This window comes from Tigriopus californicus, chromosome 9 (genome assembly GCF_007210705.1).
Source record: "Tigriopus californicus strain San Diego chromosome 9, Tcal_SD_v2.1, whole genome shotgun sequence".
NCBI lineage: Eukaryota > Metazoa > Arthropoda > Copepoda > Harpacticoida > Harpacticidae > Tigriopus > Tigriopus californicus.
Window position 1 is genome coordinate 605761 of NC_081448.1, and position 7535 is coordinate 613295.

The 7535-nt window shown below is 39.1% G+C and overlaps 1 long non-coding RNA gene across 1 annotated transcript; it reads left to right on the forward strand.

The window, feature by feature from the left end:
* Nucleotides 1-3946: 3946 nt before the first annotated feature.
* On the forward strand, nt 3947-4489 carry LOC131886563 (uncharacterized). Its single transcript, XR_009373935.1, has 2 exons — nt 3947-4151; nt 4225-4489. It is a non-coding gene; the product is annotated as an uncharacterized LOC131886563 (long non-coding RNA).
* Nucleotides 4490-7535: the final 3046 nt, after the last annotated feature.

Sequence of the window (7535 nt, forward strand, 5' to 3'; positions counted from 1 at the left end):
GGTCCTGATCTCGAATCAGGGCAAGTTTCCTTCTTTTCTGAAGTTAGCTCATGTTTTTCCGATCTTCAAAGGAGGAGATAAGTCGTTTCCCAATATTATTGGCCGATTTATTTGACTTTGAATGTTTTGGGGTTTTTGCTGAAGCAAATTTAGTTTTCCATGGCCTCCAACAACCCCCGTCTAGACACGCTCCTGTCCCGCCTCATCCGGACACAAGCTTATCACAACATAACAAATTTGTCGGCAGGATCATTGTTTTCCAGATTCCAGTGGTCTATGAATTATTCAATGGAATTTTGGTTTGGTGAAATAAGTACTTAATAAATATAAAGGTTGCTGTTCCAAATTTCTGCTTTTTGCCAATCTTGTTGGTTTAAGATTGGTTTTCCCAACTGTTATTAATTTTGTGTTCATTGCCAATTCCTTTGATGTATTGATCCTTAAAGTGTCTTTTGCACTTGTGCATATTTTGACCAGTTTTCATGTGGATTATATGGTATCAAAAGAAATTATTTATGCTAAATTTGTCCGTCTCTAGTCATGAGTCAGGTGATGTAGTTTATCTCGACTTTGCCAAGGCCTTGATGGTAGATCATGGTCGTTTAATTAACAGGCCCCATGTAATTGGGGTACAAGTCAAGGTTCTCAATTGGTTAAGAAGTTTCATTTCTGGTAAGAAGTAGCTGATTAAGGTCGAGGATTCCCTTAGTGACAAACATCATGTCAAGTTAGGTGTTACTCAAAGCTCCCTTTTAGGTCCGCTCTTTTTTATCATCGCCATTTAACACTCCGCTCGTAGATAATGGAGGCATAAATACTAAGTAGGTTTTGTCCATGAAAGATTGATATGCAGTCATTTTGTATTATGGAAAGTTCAATGAGTATATCCAGTTGAAGGATGGTAAAGCTTTTCGTACATGAGGTTGAATATAGCGGACGTTGTTTAATTTACTTCCCTCTCATATTCGTAGTCGGTGCGTAAGCATTGATCCAGTAGAAGGATTTTAGTCAGAGTTGGACAAATTTTTTGACAAAAAATCGCTATCAACCTGATATTCAAGGGTTAGCCAGATCAGTAAATGCAAATAAAAAGTTAAGTAAAATGAACAAATTTCTCGTCTTGAGGAAGTCCGGAAAAGAAAGAAAAAAGAAAAAAATGAAGGAGCCCGAGAAAGAAAAGAGTTAGACTTCATTGTTCGGACAAATATGGATTCTCAAAGGCTTGAAGGTGCTTTTCAAACGCACGTTAAGCCTCCACTGTTACTACAATTGACCCTGATACCATATGGTGGTTCAAACAAGTTTGTGGAAAGCTATGAGGAAAGACCAGCCACGCTAAAACTTATTTGAAGCCTCAAATTGACATCACTTGCTGTGGCAGGTACGTTTGTTTGTTGGTACCAGAGGTTGCCTAATTTGTAACGTCCAATGAGTTGCCTGAATGGAAATAAGAAGACAGGAAATTGTCACACCAACCGAAAAAAATAGTAGCATATTCGGCCAGGATAAAGCCTCGGGATTTCCAAAACTCATGGAAGGATATTCCACGGGTAAAAATGAGGTGTTTGGCTTAAAATAAGAAAGTAGTGTTGGAGTTCAAAGCCTTCAAGACAAGTATTTACTTGAGGTAACTGTATCACCTTCTGCTCACAGAGCATTAACATAATCTACGCTTGGAGTGATGCCAGAGGATTTCTGATTGACCACAACCATCTTGAAAATGAAGCCATCGTCTACCCAGATTAAATCCCTCTGCTAATTTAATTTGTTTCTTTTTTAATCACGGTTATGAAATTTTTCGTGACCAAAATTTAAACAAGTGAGGACCATATCTGGCCCAAAATGCTCAGGCCACCCGAAAGTCCCGATTATAGCCCTTATGGTCATAAAATCTGATGGCGTGTTGGAGCAGGGCCTGTGCCACGCTTCACAAAAGTAGGAATGAGTTTATTTCCTGTATGACTTTGATTTGTCAAAGTTTGACCAAATACTCTATGGTTAATGCATGAAAGACCTTTCGGCCCAAAGGAGCTCTGGGGAGCTCATGTTGTTTCAGAAACTCTTCAACTGGCGTACGCCTAAATTTTGGTCGAGAACCTTGTTGTAATCATGACTTTTGGAATTCCAACCATGGACTGAACAGACCTACAGCCCCCAATCCATGTTCTCTCACAAAATTTGCGTCTTCTAACACAGTCTTGAACATTGCGCGCTATGCTGTGTATCTAGATTTTTAGTCAAAACTAACATTTCCTAATTTCAGTCCATTGGTTTAATACATTTCTCCCCTTCATGAAGCTTATGAGTGACATGTTTTGGATAAAATGCAAATAAAAGTTTCAAGAACTAGGGATCCCTGTTCAATCTCCATGTAACAAGTAATTAATTTTCTAATCGATGAATAATGCACAAGATCTATTGCCGAGAAAGCGGCAGATTGCTCAAGGACTACATAAGCATTGGATTGGAAGGCTCAGCGGTTTTGTGGCCGATGAAAAAATAGATGTTTATCTCCAGCTCGGGCTTTGCCCCATGATCGCTTCGTGTATCCCCAAGAAGGGGGTGTCTTCTTCAAGTACCAAACAAACTCTGGACATCTTATTGCTGGGAGGCAAGAAATCTATCGAGAAATAGCCGATGGTTTGAGCATAGACTAGTAAGAAATCTGGCTTGTTTCACCGCGAACAGTTTGAGTGAATAATCGTATAGCTCGACGGCTCCACCATAGAGAAAGCAAGGCCTAGAGAGTGCGATAGGAGTTAGCCAAGCGGATTCGTTTTCAGAGGTGATGGGTGACAGCTGAAGGGTTGTAAGGCTGTCATATCTGATTTCTCAATCGGCTGGAGTTGCACTGTGTCCACTGATTACCGATTCAGTTGCAGTAAAAGCCACAACAAACTCGATTTTTACTCTTTTATGTTACTTCTTTTATGGTTCCACTTTGACAACACGTCCAGTGGTTTTGAGGTCTATGGTTCGAATTACAATCTCCATGGATATAGTTTTGATATCTGGCAAACACTATTGAAAGCCCTTAGCAACGAAATGAAATAGAAACACAAGTTCGGAGACTATTGTTACGACAAGAATGGCCGTCATTTTCACAATCGTGGGCATCATCACTTTTAGTCTTTTTGTTGTTGGCTTGTGTGATCAAGTTTGTTTCGATACTTATTGTTATACTCTAACATCTTCAACCATAAATCGAACTACACTAGCGGAATGTGCTTGTAGCTTCCAACTTCCTTCTGTCGTTAAAGACCTCACTCATGTGACTGAAATCGATCAGGAGAATTGTACCAGCTTGTTTAGTAACCCCGAGGGGTCCAGGAACGTTGTCGTGAACCCCAAGGGCAAGTATTGTTGAATACTACTGTTTTTCTTACAAATGATATAGGGGGCAGAAAAATACTTACTTTTCGGCGTTGAGAGGAACTTCAAATGGTTCGAACCGCTTTGGCAATAATGAAGGAACTCACAAACATTTGGTTAAACAAAATAAACAATGATCAGAATCAAATATATAAGAGAGGGATTTCATGAAACGAACTGTATTTGCAACCCACTTCTCTCTTGTTTAAGAAACAATAACCCTGGCTCAATTCCAAGCCATCACATTGGCATGCAGACTTTGTGTCCAACATATGCTGATGCAAAAATGAAATGATTAATAGCAAACGTCATCAAGGGACTTCATCATGAATTGTATGACAAATAACAATCTACTTCAGAGATTAAAGAACATTCCATATCTGAAAACAATTTGCCTGAAGTTTGTATTCATCAATTTTCGATTGGCTTTTTCATTAAAATGTTAATTTTATTTGTCTACAACACTTCGTTCAACTTGTTTTCATTTTAATAGTACTGGGGATTACATTCCCAGTAGCGGATGGAAAAGCCCCTGAAAAAAGCAACTGATTTTAATTCAAGGCTCAAATCACAGGTCCATCCTACCAAACCGACCCTGCTGTCGTGTATGATGATGCCCATTCAAGCAGTTACTCCTCACTCCGGGCTTCGAAAGAAGAATGCAATTCATTTTACTGTTTTTGGTTTACAACCAAGAGAATTAGCCTATTCATCTGGGATTTTGGCGCTCTCCGAACGATGACAAGGGTGGAATTTCGCAATTACCATTATGCGGCAAGGTATCATAACGAGCATTTCGAACATGACCCTTGTTGAAGGTGTGAGGTGAGTACGTACACTTTTCATTTTCAGACATGTCATTGACTTCGAAGTATCAGTATCACGATATTCTGGAATAAACGTAACTTGGACCAATGTTCTTCGGGTGGAGAATCTGGAAAAGCCAAGCACTATTGAACCAATTCGACACTACAGCTTTAAACCCATCATTGGAAGACAAATTAGATTTACAGCGTCGAGGTCCCTTGCATCCGGAGCCGCAATTAATTTCTTCAGAGTATACTAAGTAACCAGGTTCATTTCTTCTCCTAAATGAATAAAATGTTGCAATAATAAACATCTTTGTTGTAGCTCTCGAGCATGTAATTGTAAAAAATAGCCCAATGCTTCAAAGTGGATGTTTAAGTGCAAAGTACAAATATTTACATATTTGTGAACCTGGTGATGTGGTGGTCAAAGTCCACGGTTCAGTGGAATTATACGTTTTATTGGCAATCAAAACGAAACTGCCGACACTGAACCCGGTGGTTGATTCAACGCATCACTGGGTTTGCGTAGAATTTTCCTGTTCCACTTTGTCTCATGGGACTTCCGCTTACTCTTTCATGACCCTAAAGACAACAACCGGACAACAACCAGACCAATTTAAGGAGTAGTCAGCTGCATCGGATATTAGGCTATTTATTAATGTGCTATAAGGGTCTAGAGACTTGTTATAATATATTGTTCACAACGCTCTGTCTCAGTTGTATGTTTAAAAACAACTTTAAAAGCGTTCAAGCCAAATAAATCTACCAAGCATAGGATATAATGGGTAAGAAACGTAATGAATGAGCTTGTACCTTCTTTTGTATTCGCAAAGTGCTAATAAAAAGGATTTGTATATTCTAAACAAATCCTAAAATGCGGAATGCGGAGTCCCAACCTAACGTGCAACTTATTTTGCCAATATTCAATTGCTAGCTGCAGCGTATTATTAGCTGCTTTGAGTAGTTTTAAATATGCGTTCCAGAGGATTTCAGTTTTTCACCAGGGACCCCCCTTGTGAAATATCATGATTTTTCCATTTTCATCACCTTTTTATTGAATTTTATGTTATCTTGTTATCTCATGTTATTGCTATTGGATCAACGCTTACATAAGCCCTACGAATATTTGAGGGCAGCAAATTGAACAATGAAGGAGCCCAAGAAAGTAGAGAGTTGGACTTGATTGTTCGGACAAGCATGGATTCTCATGGGCTTGAAGGTGCTCTCAAAACGCACGTTAAGCCTCTGCGGTTACTACAATTGACCCTAAAACCATATGGTGGTTCAAACAAGTTTGTGGAAAGCTATGAGGAAAGACCAGCCTCGCTAAAACTAATTTGAAGCCTCAAATTGACATCACTTGCTATGGCAGGTACGTTTGTTTGTTGGTACCAGAGTTTGCCTAATCTATGTGGCTTGTAGACGTTGTTTCAGAAGAAGGATTTCAGGCAGAGGCCAGACTTAACCCAGTTTTTGACTTAAATTCCCGATCAACCTTATTTTCAATGGTTAGCCAGGTCAGCCAACTCTGATTCGTTGGTCGATCAAATAATATACATAATAAAAGTTGAGTAACATGAAGTAATTTCTCGTCTTGAACTGCTGGGATTCCAATCACAGAGGCGGTAAGGAAGTCCGCATAAAAAAGAATATGTCCCTGCCTCTTCTAATAGAAATATGGAGATTGAGAAATTTTGTGTAACATACGTAATCCAACCAAAGGAATATTTCCTGCCAACTAGTATCAGTTTTTCATCAGACCTGATGTGCCTTACTCAGGAAAAATGACAACATTTGTAAGAATGCTGAAAGTTGTAAGTTTCCTCCTTAGTTAAGAGAGAGTAATGAAAAATTATAAGCCACTCTGTAGGATAAAGAAAAGAACGAATAATTTTTGGGTTTTTGGTCCTTACAATTGGACCGTTTTGAAATGTGATGGGAGGACAGTTCTTTTTTCGGAAAAAGAAACGAATTGCTGTAATTTCGTTACTTTTAGTTTCGTTACCATTGCCCTGGATCAAGGTAAGTGGAAATGACCAAGCAAACATGGTGGGTGAAGTTGCGCAAGAATGCAAACTCCTCCAACTTTTCAAACGACAAAAACATTGATTTCGCAATGAGAATATATCCATCCGGACTAACCTTCCACTAGCCGGAAGGTTAAAATCGTCTACCATGAAAACCTTCAAGCAAAGTGCTCAATCCCATTCTTTCTTTATATTGGAGAGCTGACTATAACGAGCGAGCTTACAGAACAAGAGGGGAAACTATACCTTGCGATGGTGGAGCTGACAAATTCTCCATTCAACATTTCAGCATGATTCATGTGGATATCTTAATTAAGTATGCCAAAATTCCAAATATCGCCAAGAAGTGCTGTCGAATAGCAGGTTGCTTTGGACTTTGTATCATGGTTCAAAAAAGTATGCATCTTCAGGCCTCAGGGTCCCAAGTTCCATTTGATACTTACCCTTGCTCATAGGTCTCTGCATTTCCCAGATATAGTGGTACTTTGTCATGGATGCATTCTCTTGGATTACCGTTTTCAGTTAACATTTCGATTTGACAAAGAACCTCCACAGGTTTCCCTACATAATCTCCTCCTCGATAGATATTCTACTCTTTGTTTTGGATCCCATTCACTTCCATACAAATCACAATCTAAGACATAGTCGCAAGAGAGTTAGATTCAAATGAGTATCGTTGGTCACGGATTTGATTTCTATATGGAATTATATTGAAGTACAAAAGTGTCCTCGAGTAGATCATTCCGAATCCCAAGTCATTTTTTGCCACTTTTCTTGATACCACCTCCCACCATGGGGCCTTTCTTGGAGGCTTTGGCAGCGGCCTCTTTGAGGGCCTTCTCCTGTTCCCTATAATTAGAAACGTTATCAAGTTCAAAATAAATAGAAAAATATCTTCACCGATAGTTTTCATAAAACTAGGAATAAACGCTGTATGGCCATTGATTTTATCTATCTATAACTACTTCATATTGATTGTAACCTTCTTTAGGATATTTTTAAAATGACAAGGTCTGAAATTTAGCACGGCAAGAAGATATTATAGATTGAGGAATATCTTTCAAATTGGTGATCATTCCAGGTGTGGGCGTAAGTAAGACCCTTAATATAGTTAGTCGGTGGGTCGGTCAATTCAAATCAAATGCACCCAGCTTATTACCTTTGCTTCGCCTTGAACTCCTTGTCCTCATCGTCCATGTCGTTAGCTTGCTTCTTGGGAGCCTTCAGAGGCTTTTTCTTGCCACCTTCACGACCAGACATCTGAATCAAAAGAAAGGTGTGAGTATTTCAAGAGCCCTCAAACAATGTACCGAAAAGTTACCTTGAT